Consider the following 19,252-nt stretch of genomic DNA (forward strand, 5'->3'; position numbering starts at 1 on the left):
GGACCAGGGGCGAGACTGTTCTGATGGGCAGCCTGCCAAAGGAATGCTCTTTCTCCAGGAGGACTGGAATCGTGCACAGCACTCGAACTCAGCGACTGCCCAATTAACGTCATTTTCAGGAAGTTCTGCTTAACATTACATCTGACTCCCTGCTTCAGGGAAAAGCGTGTTGGAAAACATCTATTGGAATTTCTGTGAGAGCAGATGAGCCAGAAACTAGTCTGGTAACACCTTAGGGCAAAAAACTCAGACCCCATGGAATGCGATGATGAGTAGATTGTGGGTATTTTTTTCTAAACAATTTCAGTGGGGTGGGAGAAGAGCTGCCTGGTAGCTAAAGTCATTTTCAGCATTTGAGTGGAATAATTTATTTGCTGAGTGATATGCTTTGATCTGGGCAATTCCAAGAAGACTTTCCTTCCTCCCCTGCTTTTTCCATGAATCCTCCTCTATATGGGTTTTTTTTTTACCTCCTGTCTTAGAATTAATACTGTGTATTTGTTCCAAGGCAGAAGAGTGATAATAGCTAGGCAATGGGGGTTGAGTGACTTGCCCAGGGTCACATAGCTAAAAAGAATCTAAAGCCAGATTTAAACACAGGAATCTCCTGTCTCTGGACTTGGCTCTCAATTCAATGAGTCACTGAGCTGCCCCTCTGTAAACTGTTTATTGAATAGAGTAATACTAATACAATAATGTTAATTTCAGGGGCTTTAAAGCCTGAGTTTATTTTAACAGTGCTTGGCACACAGTGAATCTTTATTAAATGCTTGTTTTTTTATTAAAGTTTATTAATTTATTTGTTTGTTACATTAAAATACTGTCAGCCTCCTCTTCCTTCCCTTTCCTCCATTAGAGAAGGCATCATTTGATAAAAGATAGATAGATAGATAGATAGATAGATAGATAGATAGATAGATAGATATAAAGAAATGGAGAGATGAATGGATATATAGATAAGTTGGTAGATAGATAGACAGACAGACAGATAGATAGATAGATAGATAGATAGATAGATAGATAGATAGATGGATGGATGGAAAGAAACAAACAAACAAACAAACAAACAAAGAAGCAAGGAAAGAAGGAAAGAAAGAAAAAGAAAGAAAGAAAGAAAGAAAGAAAGAAAGAAAGAAAGAAAGAAAGAAAGAAAGAAAAGAAAGAAAGAAAGAAAGAAAGAAAGAAAGAAAGAAAGAAAGAAAGAAAGAAAGAAGAAAGAAAGAAAGAAAGAAAGAAAGGAAGGAAGGAAGGAAGGAAGGAAGGAAGGAAGGAAGGAAGGAAGGAAGGAAGGAAGGAAGGAAGGAAGGAAGGAAGGAAGGAAGGAAGGAAGGAAGGAAGGAAGGAAGAAGAAGGAAGAAAGAAAGAAAGAAAGAAAGAAAGAAAGAAAGAAAGAAAGAAAGAAAGAAAGAAAGAAAGAAAGAAAGAAAGAAAGAAAGAAAGAAAGAAAGAAAGAAAGAAAGAAAGAAAGAAAAGAAAGGAAGAAAGAAAGGAAGAAAGAAAGGAAGAAAGAAAGGAAGAAAGAAAGAAAAGAAGGAAGGAAGGAAGGAAGGAAGGAAGGAAGGAAGGAAGGAAGGAAGGAAGGAAGGAAGGAAGGAAGGAATATGTTTGATGGATGGATGGATGGATGGATGGATAGATAGCTATAGAGATGAAACTATGTCTTACTTATTTCCATTAATGTTCTTTCTCTAGATCACTAGGACAAGTAACACACTGACTTTTACTCTCTCAAGCATAAATGATTTCTCCTTTTGCATATCAAGAAAAAATTAATGAAAATTAGAAGAGCATAGCCTGGGCTGGGCTGGGTATTCAAGGAGTAACTTGAGAAAAAGGATAAGGGGAAAAGGAAGACTTAGGGCACTGGACATCTATATCTTCTACACAATTTTGTTTGGGGCAGGTCCAGGCAAAACTACATTTCTACTATGATTAGGCATTGTACTTCATGAAGGAGTGTCAGACACACTGTTAGCTGGCTGCACAATCCCAGGGACACTCCTGGATGGAGACTGAACCAGATTAAAATGTAATTGGCCAATGGGGCAGCTAGGTAACTCAGTGGATTGAGAGTCTGGCCTAGAGAAAGGAGGTCCTGAGTTCAAATCAGACCTCAGACACTTCCTAACTGTGTGACCCTGGACAAATCACTTAACCCCAATTGCCTAGCCCTTACCATATTTTAAGACAGAAGATAAGGATTGTTGGGGATTTTTTTAAGTGTAATTTAGAAATATTTAACAAAATCAATAAAACATTTATACACCATTACTATGTGCCAGGCACAGGGTTAAATATTTTACAATTATTATCTCATTTGATCTTCACAATGGCCCTGTTAATAATTAATTTAATATTTAAAAAGAAGGAAATGTTCATTCATTTAATCATGTCTAACTCTTCATTTTCCCATGGACTATAGCATGCCAGGCTTATCTAGCCTCCACTATCTCCCAAAGTCTGTCCAAGCTCATGTTTATTATTGCTTCCATAACAGTTGTGTAGTTAGAATGTTGTACCCAGGACTACATTTCCCAAAATACCCCTTTCCCTTTCCTGTACATGGCTTGCTATGTTTTGTATATATAGTTGAGGTGGCTCCTCCCTCTAGCTCTCTCTTCCACGTGGGTGACTTGGGTGAGCTCCCTGTGGACCTAAGCCTTTTAGTTTCCTTTTTGCTTCAAGTTAAAATTTAATAAACCTTGTTAAATAGAATATTGGACATTAATTTTAAAATCTACACAGTAGCTATCCATTTTATTTTCCACTGTCCTCTTTTCCTTTTGCCTTCAATTTTTCCCAACATCAAAGTCTTTTTTAATGAGTCCTATCTTCTCATTATGTAGTCTTTAGTATTTGTCCTTTCAATAAGTAGTCTAAATTCATTTTTTTAATTATTGACTGATTTGATCTCCTTGCTGGTCTAAGAGACTCTCAAAAATCTTCTCCAGCACCATAATTCAAAAGCACTGATTCTGTGGTGACAGATTTCTGAATATTCCAACTCTCACAGCCATACATTACTACTTGGAAATACTATTAGCTTTGACTATACTGACCTTTGTTGGCAAGGTGATGTCTCTGCTTTTTGGCATGCTATCTAGATTTGCCATAGCTTTCCTTCAAAGGAGTGTCTTTTAATTTCTTGGCTGCAGTCACCATCTGCAGTCATCTTTGAGCCCAAGAAATCTGACATTGCTTCCATTTCTTCTCCCTCTATTTTACAGGAAGTAATGGGACTAGTTGCCATGATCTTAGGGGTTTTTTAGCCTTACCTTCTGTCCTAGTATCATTTCTGAGACAGAAAAACAGCAAAAGTTAGGTAATTGGAGATTAAATGACTTGCCCAGGTTCATACAGCTAGGGAATGTCTCAAACTAGATTTGAACCCAGATCCTCCCAACTCCAGGCCTGGTGATCTACCCACTATACTACTTGATCTTAGTTTTATTTGTTTTTTTTTTTTAATGTTAAGTTTCAATCCACCTTTCACACTCTCCTCTTTCAAATTCATCAAAAGACTTCTTAATTCTTCTTCACTGTGTGCCATCACAGAGATATCATCTACAATCTGTGATTGTTAATATTTCTCCCCAAAACCTTAATTCTAGCCTTTGATTCATCAAGCCTGGAATTTCTCATGATTTATTGATGTACTTTACATACAAGTTAAATAAAGTGAAAATAGTCTTGTCAGATTTATTTCTCCATCTTAAACCAATCAGTTCTATGTTCATTTCTAACAGTTGTTTCTCAACCATATACAAGTTCCTCAGGAGAGAAGATGATCTGGTACTCCCATCTTTTTAAGGACTTGACATATTTTGTTGTGATAGACACAGTCAAAGGCTTTAGTATAGTCAGTGAAGCAGAAGTAGATGTATTTCTGGAATTCCCTTGATTTCTCTATAATCCAGTTAATGTTGGCAATTTGGTCTCTACAACCTCTGCCTCTTCAAAAAAACAGCCTGCTCTTCTGGTAATTCTTAGTTCTCATTGCTGAAGCCTAGCTTATAAACTCTTAAGTATAACCCTGATGGCATGTGAAATGAGCACAATTGTTTGGAAATTTTAACATTCTTTAGCTATTATTATCCCTATTTTACAGATGAGGAAATTGAGGCAAAGTTTAAGTGACTTATCCAGAGTGACACAGCTAGTAAAGTCTACAGCTAATTTTGAACTCAGATTTTCTCTATTCCAGACCCAGAATTCTATCCATTGTGATCACCTAACTGCCCCATAAATATCAAACCTTAAGAATGACTCTTAAATGACTAGCATTTGGGGGCTTTAAATTCCAACGTAGATGACAGCCTGCATGTGGATGACAATGAAACCATCAATATAATGAGAACACCTATTCCATCATGAGCAATAACATCATTATATTGATCTGTCCATCAATGTAATGGTGTTACCATTAATCACATTGACTATATCAGTGTTTTATTTAAGAAGAACTAGAGAAGATTTAATACTATGCTTTTACATGGATACGATCATTTTCAAACATCAGAGTGGCTCAGTATGAAGTACACTGACATTTAGCAAGGACACTCTCCCATCATCATCAAAATTGCATTCAAATACTATTTGTATGGGTCTTGTGTGAGCCATAAACAAATCAGCACATCAATAAGCATTTCCTGAGTGTCCTTTGGTTGCCTGCCACTGTACTCAATCCTAGTCAGAGGAAATTCCTTTAGAAGGGAATGTAAATTTAAATAGAATTTTTTTTTTTAGCAGACCCTGTTTTTTTTCAAAGTTCAGGGAAGTGAAATGGCATCTCATGTATGGCCTTTGAATTAAATTAGCTATGCACCTGGAAGTTCCTGTTTTATCAGCTAGAGAATGACAGTTGTTTCAAAGAGAGGCTTCTTTGAATCAAAAGAAATAATTTTTGCCGTAAAACTCAGCAACCCAAGATAAGTTAGGAGGCAGGAAAGTTCTTGGTGAATTCAAGTCACCTGGCCTAGATGAACAACCAAAAGAACTGGTAGATGTGATTTCTGAGCCATCATCAGTGATCCCTGAAAAATAATAGAGAAATGGAGGTAAGATAAAAGCCAATATGTCCATTTTTTGGCAATAACAGAGTTTGTAAGCTATAGGTTAATAAGCTTGATTTCATTACTGACAAATTCTAGAATTTACTACTAAAGAGATGCTTAGTAGAATTCTAGAAGAGGAAACATTAATCACAATGAACCAGCATGATTGCTTAAACAATTCACCATGCCAACTTAACCTTATTTCCTTTTTAGTTGGGTTTATTAATCTGATTGACCAAGGAAATGTAGATAGATAGATAGATAGATAGATAGATAGATAGATAGATAGATAGATAGATAGATAGATAGATATAGATAGATAGTTTACCTAAGTTTTATCAATCATTTGACTAAATCTTTCATGTTATTCTTACAGAAAAGACACATAAAGATGCAAGCTCTGAAATATTATAATGAGGAATATCCAGGACTGGTTAAATTAGCCAAACCCAAAGAGAATTCATTAAAGATTTACTGTCAAATTGGAAGGAAGTTTCCATTGGAGAGCCCCAAGAATATGTACTTGATCCAATGCTATTTAATATTTTTATTAATGACTCAAATAAGGGCATAGCTAATTTATCCAATTTGCAAATGACACAAAGCTAAGAGGAATAATTAACAGACAACGTAACAGACTCTGGATTAAAAATTATTTTAACAGATTAGAATGTTGAGATATTCTCATTGGAATTGGATTGTGATAAATGTAAATTTTATATTATGTTCCAAAAAATAAATTTTACATTTATCACAATATAACTTCCATGAAGTTACAGATGGAAAATAAAACAATCCCTGCCATCAAGAATCATACATTGAGGGATAAGCAATATGTAAAATGACAAACTGGCCATCTAGTAAAATCCAGGATAGAGCAATAGAATTGGAGTCAAAAGTGACTTCCATCTCAGGTATTTATTAACTACATGACCCTTAACAAGTCATTTAGCCTTTCTCACACTTGGTTTCACCATCTTTATAAAATGGGGATAATAAAATCAATTGGGATCAGTTATGCAAAGCCCTTTTAAATTCTTTAATCACTGCATTTATGCTAGCTATGATTACTCTTATTATTAAATGTATAAAAATACCCAGTATTTAGGGATGTCAAGAGAAGACTCATGTAAGAAGTGACAAGCGAACTGAATCTTGATAAAAACACCAGTAGTTCTAAGAGGCAGAGGTTAAGAAGAATCACATTTCAGGCGTGGGTCTCCACGAAGGCACCAAGACATATGAGATGTCATATATGAGGAACAGCAAGAAGTCCTAGAAGTTGCCTAGATTATAGCATGTGGGAAGGGGAACAATGTGTAATTAGTCCCGGAAGATGGGCTCAAGCCAGGTTATGAAGGGTTTTAAATGACAAACAGAAATGTTTTCATTTGATCCTATAGGTAAAAGGGAGCTGCTGGAGATCACTGAGCAGGGCAAGGACGCAATATTACTGTGGCAGCTGTATAGAAGATAAATTAAAGGGACTTCAGGTTTAAAGAAAAAACTATTATGAGAATATTTTAGTAATTCAGAGGAGAGGTAATGTGAATTTCTATGTGAATAGAAAGAAGGGGTTAGATATCAGCAATGGTCTGCTAGCAAATGTTTAACTAGTTCTCTGGAGAAAAAAATATACTTTCATTTTTTATTTATAAATAAATAAATTGTAAATTATAATAAATATTTAAATATATTTATAAATATATTAAATAAATATAAAAATAAATAAATAAATGAAAATTATAAATAAATAAATTGTAAATAAAATTTATTTACATATTTGTTTGTTACATTAAAATTCCCAGGTCTCTCCCTCCATTCCTTCCCTATAATAGAGAAAGCCTTTGACAAAAAAATACATATATATATATATATATGTCTTATTTATTTCTATATATCAGTTCTTTCTCTGGAAGCAGACATACATAAGTCATTCTTCAAACAATATTTCTGTTACTGTATATAATGTTCTCTCGGTTCTGCTCTTTTTACTCTTCATAATTTCATGTAGGTCTTTCCATGTTTTTTTAAACTAGTGTGCTCATCATTTCTTATGACTCAGTTGTATTCTATCACAATCATACATCACAACTTGTTTAACCATTCCCCAATTGATGGGCATCCCCTCAATTTCCAGTTTTGCTTCCACAAAGAGAGTTGCTATAAATGTTTCAGAACATATAGGTTCTTTTCCTTTTTCCTTGATCATTTTCGGAAATAAACCTAATACTGGTATTCCTGGGTTGAAAGGCAATTTTATAACTTTAGGCATAATTTTGATGGAGATGGGCAGTAATAGAAGTGGAACCCTCATGATTTGAAATCTTGTATTTTTCACCAGTTAGTATTAGTTAAGCATAAATTGCAAACTCTGCATTACCATTCATTTAATTGTTGTATATTATTAATCACTTATACTAGTCTTGTAATGTTCTGTACTTACATAAGTTCTGTACTGTTGGACATTATTAGCCACCTACTGTGGTCTTGGACTGTACTGCACTGTCCCTGTGTTCCAGAAAGAGAGCAAGACATCTAGGCTGACAAATAATAGCAACCATAAGACATGCTCACTAAAGACTCTGGCAGGCCAAGGGAACCCCTCAAACTTGTGCATGTCCTTTATTCCTGTTTCAGAGTCTCTAAGTTCGTTTATGATGTGTCAGACTCTTCTCAATGCCATTTGCTGGGGTTTTCTGCCTCGAGTGCCCTAGAATGCCCAGAGATGGGCTATTCTGGGGAAAGGTAGAGAGGTGACAAGTCCCCAGACCCTTAATAAATATGCAAACCCAGATGCAGAGCTTGAACTACTTTATCAGCACCAGAGGCCATTCCATCAGCCCCAAGGCTATTCCACCAGCCCAGAGGCTATTCTATCAGCCCCTTAGGCCATTTCAGCAGCCTAAATTACTTTAGTATCTTAAATTTCTTTAAATAAAATCCTTTTGTACCTCTGGATGGAAGGAAGTTGTGAGTCTCCCATTCTTAGTCTATTTGTCCCACAATTCCACACTTTTAATCTTGTACTGTTTTAAATTTAATCTGCATTATTTATGCCTCCTCCATCACTTTCTTAAGTCTAGACTTGAACAAACCAACAAATCAAGTCCTTACTTGTGATATCCATTGATCTCTAAGACATAAATGCTCAAACTGAAAATATAACAATAGCTTCCCCAGAATTGGTTTGAATTGTCTCCATTACATCCCTGGATGTAAACTATGTAGAAGTAGAAACAAGACTTGGCGAATGGTTGACTGGGTGAAATGAGGGAGAGGAAGGAATAAAGAATGATTCTAAGATTGTAAAACAGGATGATTGGGGAAACAGTAGTGTCCTTGAGAGAAACAGAGAAGTTTGGAAGAGAGATTTGTTATGGGGGAAAAATAATAAGTTTTGTTTTGGATACATTGAGTTTGAAGTAGCTACTGCAATCTTTGGCTCTGTTAAGAGAAATACTGAATCCAAGATTAGGAGGAAGCAATCATCACCTATTCTGCTTTGTTCTGACCACATTGGGAATATTATGATCAGTTAGGTATGCCATTGATAGACTGAAAAGCATCAAGAAGGCAATGAAAAAAAGGTGTAAGGCCTGACAAATTTGTTTCATGAAATCCCAAATTTACCTTTGTCCCATGGGAACTTGCCCTCAATAAATTTCCAGACTGACCCTTGACCAAGACTGAATAAGAGGCCATCAAGCACCTACTGAGCACCTTGAACAGGAGGAGGTTTCTCTTATTATATCTAGGCTGCTCCCAGGTATCATCTTCTTTCCCTAGCCTCCATGTAAGCCAATTGGTTGTCCTAAACTCCCTAAAGTATATATAAGACCTCAAGTTCCTCAGTTCAATGGAAAATTCCCATTATTGGTATTTTTTCCAGATATAATGTTTCCAGAGGCCCAGAATTTGGCTCTGTGTGATGTGTACATGACTCTGTGGTGGCCACTAAGAGCATCATTTCCCTTGTCCTGAATAAAGACTTGTTCTTTTGTAACTGCTTTGGTGATTCTGTTTTTCCAGGTCGACCAGCCTAAGGTCTAGGGGCCATGGAAGGATTAGTTGGAAAACTGGGTTAGTCTAGCCTAGCAAAGCAAAACAGGGGAGACTCATAGCTGTCCCAAGTATTTTAAGGCCCATTATATGGAAGACGGCTTTGACTTGATCTACTTCTCCACACAGAGCAGAAGTAGGAACAGTTGGTGGAAGTTGCATAGAAACAAATTGGTTTAATGTAAGTGGGAAAGAATTGACAAATCAATCAATCAATCAATCAATCAGCAAACATTAATTATAAGTGCCTATACCTCTACCATGCACTGTGCTAAGAGCTGGGAACACAAGAAGAAACAAAAGATAGTCCTTACCCTCAAGAAACTTACTATCTAAGTGGGGGGCTGGAGGGAGAGAGACAATGTTCAAAGAAACACAAAGCAAACTATAAACAGAATAAATAGGAAATAATGAGTAGAGCAGAGGCACTGCAATTAAGAAACCTTCGGGAATTTTAGTTGGGACATAAAGGAAGCCAGGGAGATCTATAATTGGAGTAGAGAAAAGAAAGAATTCTAGATTTGGGAAACACAAGAGAAAATACTTAAAGCCAAAAGATGGAGTATTCTGTCATGTCACAGCCAAAAGGCCAGTGTCAATGAATCAGAGACTGTGTGTTGGAGCATAAGGTGTAAGAAGAGAAGAAAAGTAGGAGGGGGGCTGGATTATGAGGGGCTTTGAATGCCAGACAAAGAATTGTTGAATTTGATCCTGGAGGTAATAGGGAGTCATTGGAGTTTATTGAGTAGGGGGGAGCCGATGTGAGCAAATTGCACATTAGGAAAATCATTTTAGTGAATGAATGGAGAAATGGATTAGAGTAGGGAGAGATTAAAGGTAGGCAGACTCAACAACAGGTTATTGCAAAAATCAAGGCATGAGATGAGGAAGGCCTACACTAGAGTGGTGGCAAAGTCAGGGGAGAGAAGAGGGTATATTCAAGAGGAGTCACAAAGCTTAAGAAAAAGAGCTATACAAAAAAAGAATGGCCTTTCTTTGGGGAATGCCTCAAGTCAAGGTTGAGTGATCAATTGTTGTTTATTATGTAAGAGATTCTAGTTCAGGTATTTCTATTTTGTTTTGTTTTGTTTTGTTTTGTTTTAACAAAATGTCTTCTAAGAACAAATTGGCTTCCCATTCTGAGATCCTATAATTTTATAGCTTATATCCTCTCCCATCTAACTGCCTGGCCAGCAGGCCAATCCCCATGAATACCTGGGCATTCCTGCCCCAACTACTTCTGAAGCATTTCCATTGTTCTGTCCTTTTTTGAACCCACTCTTCTTCCTCTCCCAATCTTTACTTCCTACTCTTTGAGGAGCAATAGAATGGTGAAGGATAGTGCTTCAAGATCCAACAGGTCACTGAGTACTCTTCTGTACTAACCCCAAAGTGGACAGTCATATAACATTCATTGCATTTCTGCTTCAAAGGAAGAAAACTGCTTTCTAGCTTTTTTCTGCTATGTTCTAGCACTTCAGTTATGAGAACTGAAAAGTAAAAGAAGATATAGAATACCTTCTCTCTGCTTGTGATTTCTCTTTTGTGTTTTCTCTCCCCCCCCCCTTCATTTTTTACTCATGAGAAATGAGGCCAGTAGGTGACATTGTATAGAACCCAGATCTATCAAATGAGAAAGACTGAGTTCAAATCCCTCCTCAATCACTTACTAGCAATGTGACTCTTGGCAAGTCACTTCACCTCTGCCTGCCTCAATTTCCTCAACTGTAAAATGGGGAGAATAAAAATATCTACTTCACAGGGTTGTTGTGAAGATGGAATGATATAATATTTGTAAATGGCTCAGTACAGTGCCTGGTATATATTAGAGACTTAATAAATGCTTGTTTCCTCCCTTTTCTATCTTGGGATCAGATGGGTATCCTGGGAGATGAAGCCATTACATGGGAAGAACAGAGATGAACAAATGGATATATTGGGAGAAGTAGGGCAAGGGTAGAAAGATGAAAAATAAAATAGTCACTCTTCCAATAAACATAAATCAAGAGTCTGCTATGTGCCAGGCACTTTGCTCAGTGGAAAACAAAAGAGATAAAAGCCCCTGACCTTAAGGTAAAGAGCTTACAACCAATGATGTTGGTGGTGAGGACAACATGCAAACAAATATATACAAAACAAGCTACATACAGGATAAATAGAAAGTAATTAAGAAGGGGGAAACATTGGAACTAAGAGGGATTAGGGAAGATTTCCTGTAGAAGGAGAAATTTTAGTTGGGGCTTAAAAGAAGATAGAAAGGTCAGTAGTCAGGGTGAAGAAGGGAGGGCATTCCAGACATGGGGGATAGTCAGGGAAAATGCCAGGAGCTGAGAGATGGAATGTCTTATTTATGGAACAACCAGGAGACCAGTATCACTGTATCAAAGAGTGTATGTTGGGGAGTAAAGTGTAGGAAGACTGGGAAGACAGGAGGGACCTAGGTGATAGGAAGCCACTGGGATTTAGTAAGTGTAGGGGAGAGAGGGATAAGACTGTACCTGCTGTACCCTCAAGGAAGTTAGTCTACTGTGGGGAAGAGAAATGGATGAGTCAGGAAGCAAATAATTACAGCTCCAAGTAGAGAATGATTGTGACAAGAGAGAGACACAGACAAAAGACTCACTGAACATGTAAGTTCAAAGAGAGAAAATCTTTTGAGGGGCTTGGAGAACTAAGAAGGCTTCCCGAAAAAGATACACTTGAGCTGAACCCTTGAAGGAAGAGAAGAATTTCAATGGGGAGAGACATGATCCCTAGCTATGGAAGGCAAAGAAGATAGCCTATTTTGGAAAATAAACAATTAGCCATATTCAAGGAAGAGTTCGACTAGATCACTAAATGCATGACAGGGATCAATGTGAAATGAGGCTAGAAAGAAATGATGGAGACAGAATAGAGAGAATCAGACTATAAAAATCAAATCATTTCTTTTGATTACCACTGAATCATTTGCGTTAAGAGGAATAGCAGTGGCTTTGAAATACCCAGCCAGAAATGGAACACATATTATCATATTCCTAAACCCAAAGTGGAACTGTCATATGGTAGAAAGACTGTTGGATATAGAATCAAAGGATACCAGTTGGAATCCTAACTTTCCTTATTTATAACATATGTGACCTTAGATAATATATATTCTTAGCCTCAATTTCCTTGCCTTTAAAATAAAGACAGTAGATTAGAGACTTGTTGGGTCCCTTCTGACTCTAAAATTATGAGACTATGATCTCAGGGCATATTAGAATCATCTACAAAGACCTACAGCCAAGAAAATCTTTCAAGTTTATGCTTCTAGAATTTTTTAATCTTTAAATCTAACCAATTAATTTTCCACAAATTTCCTCATGGCTTCTGCGACTTCTCTCATGCTAACAATGTTCTATATAATCAAGAGACAAAATGAGGATTCAGAAGTAGTTTGGGCACTTCCGGTAAGGAAAGCAATTTGTTCCTAGAGTTAACTGGCTAGACACTCTTCAGCACTGGAGCCAATAAGCAATAAACCTACCTGAGGAGATATTGAAAAATCTCACCAGTTGCTAGAAGGCTTTGGTTATTGAAGAAGCTAGATGTAGCAATGTTGAACTTGGAGTCTTCATTCTAAGAATAGGTGACTTCTTTGATATAAGGAACTCCTAGGTAAAGAAACTCACTCAATCAAACCAAGTGTTGGACTTGGAAACAAGAAGAATTTAATTCAAATACTGCCTTAGACACTATCTTTGTGATCCTGAGAAAATCAGACTCTCTGAGCCTCAGTTTCCTCAACTGTGCCCAGAGGATTGCTGTGAGACAAAAATAAAATGAGAGAATCTATCTAAAGTGCATTGCAAATCTTTAAATGTACATAAACGATAGTTGTTATTTTTCAAAATACCAATGTTCTTGATAGACATTTTTCCCCAACCCAAAGCTATTGCCCAGTGCAGTATAATCGTTCATATTCCCTGCTTCTCTCCAACAGAAACATTACTAATGAAGACCTGAAACTACCTTGCTGGGAGCTCCAAGGTGTCCAATCTCCTCTAATTAGCTAATTTTCATAATATAAACATGTTTAACCAACAACCTGGAAATGCAGAGAAGGTTTGAAAGCATTTTAATGGATGTTTTGTGCACAGAGAGCTCTCAGACGTCCCCCTCAGTTTTCTGCAGGGTTGCCTGGCAGGGAGACAGTGCCATGCATGTATTTTAGAGGTTGGGGTTGGTGGAGAGAAGAGGATGAAAGGAAAGAGACAGAGAGGATGTAATCAGGACAAGTAACAGATGCCAGGAGCCATACAAGTCCATAACCCACACTGTGAATCTGGCTTTGAATGAGCTTTGTCATTGTGGTTCAGGGACATTTATCAGCCAGAGAAAGTAACCAGTAGGATAAGGTATTTGTTTCTCTTAGAAGTGATAGTGCTTACTTTCACTGTAGGCAGAGTGGAGGGTTTCCAGAAAGGGATACCTACTCCTTATATACATAAATTAATTACAAAGTTTAAGGAGGAGGGACTTGAAAAGACATTCATATTTCATGGAAGATTGGTAAATTGGGATAAAGCTTTTTTTATTTTAAACTTTTAGAAAGAGCTTTCAGAGTTGGTATGCCTCAGTGGATATAGTTTTTTGAACATCTATTGGAGTCAGGGGACCTAGGTTTAAATCACACCTCTGATTCTTACTACCTATGTAGTCTTATGCAAACTCTTTAGACCTCAGTTTCCTTATTTGTCATCAAATACAAAGGCTGAACTAGATTACTTCTGAGTTTACTTCCAGTTCTAAATCGATGAGATTTCTATTTGATGAAGTCAATCAATGGAAACCCCACTGATCTAGAGACTTGCATGAATTCTTTCAATCTTGGGATGAAATGATGAAACATAGGCAGAGAGCTTGGGGAGAGGAGGAGGGGAAGAGAGAGTAATTAATAAGGGCATTCTAACTCCCTTAAATGATCTTTTGCTAATTGAGAAGAAGCATCCATGATGCAAAAGAGTTAATCATTGTGCCAGAGGGTTGGAAGGTAAGCCCTGCCATCTAGGAGAGGGAAGGGAAAGGCACTTCCACCATTATTTCTATGTTCATTCCCTTTCTTTACTTGAGAGGAAACCATGATTTAGAGAGCAGCCTTCCAGCATGTTAAGCCATTCAGCTGTCTCATCAGGGAGCCCTTTAGATTAACAAATGTGAGCATTCTTACATTACTGGAGGGATTATTATATCGTGTTAAATATTTCATTTATCTGACATCACCCCACCAACTTAATGCTATAATTTATTAAACTAGCCTTCTGGTGAAACGATCTGATCATTTTTCACAGTAGGGCTCCACTTTCACATCCCTGCCTCAGAACCTCTTTCTCCACACCTGCCAGGCCCTACCTTTTTTTTAACCCTTCCACCAAATTCTCGTTTTGTACAGTTGGAATGAAGAAAAATGCTAAACCATGGACAGAACTCTTCTGGGAAAAATTTAAGATTATGTTGCTGGTGATGAGCTTTGGGGGATAGAATGCCAGACCTGGCATGAGAAATATTCATCTTCCTGAATTCAAATCCAGACCCAAACATTACATTACTTAGACACTTAATGATGCTGGGCCAATTGCTTAATACTATTTTCCTTACTTCCTCATCTCTAAAATGAGTTGGAGAAGGAAATGGCAAACTACTCCAATATCTTGGCTAAAAAAACCTGAAATGTGGTCATGAAGAAGAGTAGGACATATTTTAAATGACTGAACAACAATAAAGTAAGGTATGGGACAAACTTCAACTTCATCTGGATGAGCCTGCAAGTGGGAATATTGGTACTGCCAAATGCCTGCTGATTGGGCCCAATTTATTCCAGTATTCTAATTCTACCAATATCCTAGGGACACTATCCAAACTTGCCTGAATCTGACCTGATTTTATTCTGTAATTTTATCTTGACAGGCAGCAGGATACAACATGACCTTGAGGCAAGAAGATTTGGGTTCAAATTTTTCCTTTAGCACATACTATGGGACCTTGACCTCATTTAATCTCTCAGGCTTCTAGGCAACTCCCTAATCCCCTAAATTACAGAGAATGTGCTAACTTTCATCAATAAAGAGAGTTTTCTGCCCAGGGAATTCCCCATACCACTGAAATCATAGGTTGGCATGATGAAGGTGAAAATACATATTGCATGATAACACATATAGTCTGTATCATGATACCTACTATCTTGGGGAAGAGGGAAAAATGGAAGGGAGGGAGAGAACATGGTTTGCAAAATGTCAGAAAACAATTACTAAAAATTGCATTGACATCTATTTTGGAAATTTTTTAATATTTAAAAATTAATATTTAAGAATAAAAAAACAAAAACAAAAAAAGATATTTCAGTGGATTCCCATCTCTGTCCCTATCCATTTTCTTTTTATTTTTAGTCTTTAAAAATTTTATTTGAACCAGGAGAACATTGTACACAGAGACAAACACACTGTGGTATAATCGAACATAATGGACTTCTCCATTAGTGGCAGTGTAATGTCCCTAAATAATCTGCAGGGATGAAGGAGAAAAAACACTATCCATAAGCAGAAGACAAACTGTGGGAGTAGAAACACCGAGGAAAAGCAACTGCCTGACTACAATGGCTGAGGGGACATGACAGAGGAGAGACTCTAAACGAACACTCTAATGCAAATACTAATAACATGGCAATGGGTTCGAATCAAGAACACATGTGAGACCAGTGGAATCACATGTCGGCCACGGGGGGGTGGGAGGGAGGAAAAGAAAATGATCTTTGTCTTTAATGAAAAATGCATGGAAATGATCAAATAAAATACTATAAAATTAAAAAAATTTTTATTTAATTATTTTAGAATATTTTTCCATGGTTACATGATTCATGTTCTTTCTCTCCCTCCCCCCCCCATAAACAACAAGCAATTCCACTGGGTTTTACATGTGTCATTGATCAAGACCTATTTCCATTTTATTCATATTTATATTAGGGTGATTGCTTAGATTCTACATCCCCAATCATATCCCCATAGACCTATGTGATCAAGCAGTTGTTTTTCTTCTGTGTTTCTACTCCAACAGTTCTTTCTCTGGATGTGGAAAGCATTCTCTTAACGTCCTTCAGAATTGTCCTAGATCATTGCATTGCTGCTAGTAGAGAAGTCTATTATAATCGATTGTGCCACAGAGTACCCATCTCTGTGTATAATGTGCTCCTGGTTCTGATCCTTTTACTCTTCTTCAATTCCTGGAGGTCATTCCAGTTCACATGGAAATCCTTCAGTTCATTATTTCTTTTAGCACAATAGTATTCCATCACCAACAGATACAACAATTTGTTCAGCCATTCCCCAATTGAAGGGCAGCCCTGCATTTTCCAGTTTTTTGCCACCACAAAGAGCACAGCTATAAATATTTTTGAACAAGTCTTTTTCCTTGTGATCTCTTTGAGGGATAAACCCAGCAGTAGTATTGCTGGCAGGCAGTCTTTTAAAGCCCTTTCTGCATAGTTCCAAATTGCCATCCAGAATGGCTGGATCAATTCACAACTCTATCAGCAATCAATGTCCCAATTTTGCCACATTCCCTCCAACATTTATTACTTTCCTTTACTGTCATGTTAGCCAATCTGCTAGGTGTGAGATGGTACCTGAGAGTTGTTTTGATTTGCATTTCCTGATTATAAGAGATTTAGAACCCTTTTTCATGTGTTTATTGATAGTTTGAATTTCTTTATCTGAAAATTGTCTATTCATGTCCCTTGTCCATTTATCAACTGGGTAATGACTTGCTTTATTGTACAATTGATTTAGCTCCTTATTAATTTGAGTAATTGGACCTTTGTCAGAGGTTTTGGATATGAAGTTTCTTCCCAATTTGTTGCTTCCCTTATAATTTTGATTGCATTGGTTTTGTTTGTACAAAACCTTTTCAGTTTAATGTAATCAAAATTATTTATTTCATGTTTTATATTTTCTAACTCTTACTTGGTCTTAAAAGCTTTCCTTTCCCAGAGATCTGACTGGCATATTATTCTATGTTCATCTAATTTACTTACAGTTTCATTTTTTATATTAAAGTCATTCACCCATTCTGAATTTATCTTGGTGTAGGGTGTGAGATGTTGATCTAAACCTAATTGCTCCCATACTATTTTCCAATTTTCCTAGAAATTTGAATTTGGCAATTACATTTCTGGGGGTTGTCTTTTGAGGATTTAATGTAGGGGGTGGTCTATGCACTCTTTCAATGTCTATTTTGCCCTCTTGTTAAAGAACATCAGGGCAGTTTTCTTGGATAATTTATTGTAGTATGATGTCAAAGTTTCTGTTTATTTCCAGGTTTTCAGGTAGGCCTATGATTTTCCATTTGTCTCTCCTTAGACCTGTTTTCCAAATCAACCATTTTCTTGAGATATTTTGTGTTTCCTTCTAATCTGTCATTCTTTTGACTTTGCTTTACTAATTCTTTCTATCTTGTGAGATCATTGGTTTCTACTTGCCAAGTTATAGTTTTTAAAGACTGGTGTTCAGCTAAGATCTTTTGATTTTCCTTTTTGGTTTGATCTATCCTGCTTTTAATGGCTTCTAGTGAGTCATTTCTAGTCTTCCATTTCCTTATCATTTCATTTGATTTCTGGGCTACTTTTTCCAAGTGGGAGATTCTGTCATTTAAACTGTTATTTTCTTTTTGAACTATTTTACACTTTTGCCAAGTTTCTTCTATTCATAATGTCACATCTGAGCTCCTCAAGAGCTTGTGACCAATTTCATGTTTTTTTTGGAAGGTTTGGATGTGTTTGCTTGTTTATCATCCTCTGCTGTCTCCTCTGTAATCTGGATTTTTTCTGCAATAAAATTATCTAGGGTTAAGGTTTTCTTTTTTTTTTTTCATAGTTGTGGATTGTAGTTCTTGGCTATTGGCGGCCATTACTTAGTTCCCTTCTGGTCAGAAGTCTGAGTCTGAATGAGGAAGGTGGGTGATCTTTGTATTGAACTCCAGAGAGGTTTTTACCTTGAGGCTATTTTTGAGTCTCCATGTGGTATATTATGAGATTGTTTAAGGGGAAGAGACAAGAGGGAAAACATAAAAATATTTTAAATTTATTGATGGGAAAGGGAGAGGAAGGAGGGTAACAAGGGAGAAGGAATACTTCTTAATCGTATCCCAAACCTAAATTCCTTAATAATATCCTAAGGCTAACTTACCTAGGCTAAATAAGTTAAGTTTTTCCCACAAACAGAACCTCACAAACTGGGTCCTTTATGAGCCAAGATCCCAGAGGTAAATTTAGTTCAAAGTAGGTCCAGCAGAGAAGTGATGGTTCTTTTTTGGTCTTCTGTCCAGCTGCCAGTAGCCAGTAAAAAACAGTTTTTCTCCTCTCAAGCTGGTATCTCAGAAAAGGCCAGAAAACTTGTAGAAAAGATGGATCACAACTAACTCCCAAAGCTTCCCCCCAGGAGTCTATTTTTTTTTTTCAGTTGGGACCTTAGAATCTTGACCCAGGCTCCCATGTGATTGTCTGTCACATGTCCCCGTCAATCAAATACAGTTAATTTTGCAGAATCATTTTGCAATCTTTCTTTGCTTACTACACATGGTGGCATCTGCTGTGTGCAGCCCTGCACTATCTCTGTGCCCCAAGCTCTGTGTTCCTCAGCCTTCTAGGGTCCTAAATCTCACTGCTCTTAGAGGTAAGTCTGTGGTGTCCTCAGCCAGCTCCTGAGAGCCTAGAGATTGCCCAGCTGAGATCTGAGTGAAGAGGGTAGGCGAGTCTTTGTAAAGAGATATGGAGCAGGTTTTGCCCTAAGGCTATTTTTCCAGTCTCTGAGGCAATGTCTGTTGTGAGCTGCCCCTTTCTGCCCAATCTCTGTGCCATGTCTCCACATTTCCTCAGCCTTCTGGGGTCCCAAGTCTCACTGCTCTTAGGTATATGTCTGTGTTGTCCTCAACCAGCCCCCTGAGAACCTAGAGATTGCCCCATGCTCACTCTGACTCTGGTGCCATGGGTGGAGTGGGAGAGGGGAGGGTCCCTTTGGTGGGAGTAATTATGCCCCCTTGGAGGGTAGGAATGCCCAAACTTTGCCTAACTCTAGTGCTGCACCCTACAGTGAAGCCCCTTTGCTCATCTGATTTTGGTTTTGTCT

At 37.3% G+C, this 19,252-nt stretch overlaps 1 protein-coding gene across 1 annotated transcript in view; it reads right to left on the bottom strand.

The window, feature by feature from the left end:
* Nucleotides 1–1,661: 1,661 nt before the first annotated feature.
* LRRC30 (leucine rich repeat containing 30) overlaps nt 1,662–19,252 on the bottom strand; it is a 126,395-nt gene continuing 108,804 nt past the window's right edge. The window contains exon 4 of the transcript XR_001628881.2: nt 1,662–5,033. The gene's annotated coding sequence lies outside the window, so the exon portion shown is untranslated. The remainder of the gene's footprint in view (nt 5,034–19,252) is intronic.

The sequence above is a fragment of the Monodelphis domestica genome, chromosome 3 (genome assembly GCF_027887165.1).
Source record: "Monodelphis domestica isolate mMonDom1 chromosome 3, mMonDom1.pri, whole genome shotgun sequence".
Taxonomy (NCBI): Eukaryota; Metazoa; Chordata; class Mammalia; order Didelphimorphia; family Didelphidae; genus Monodelphis; species Monodelphis domestica.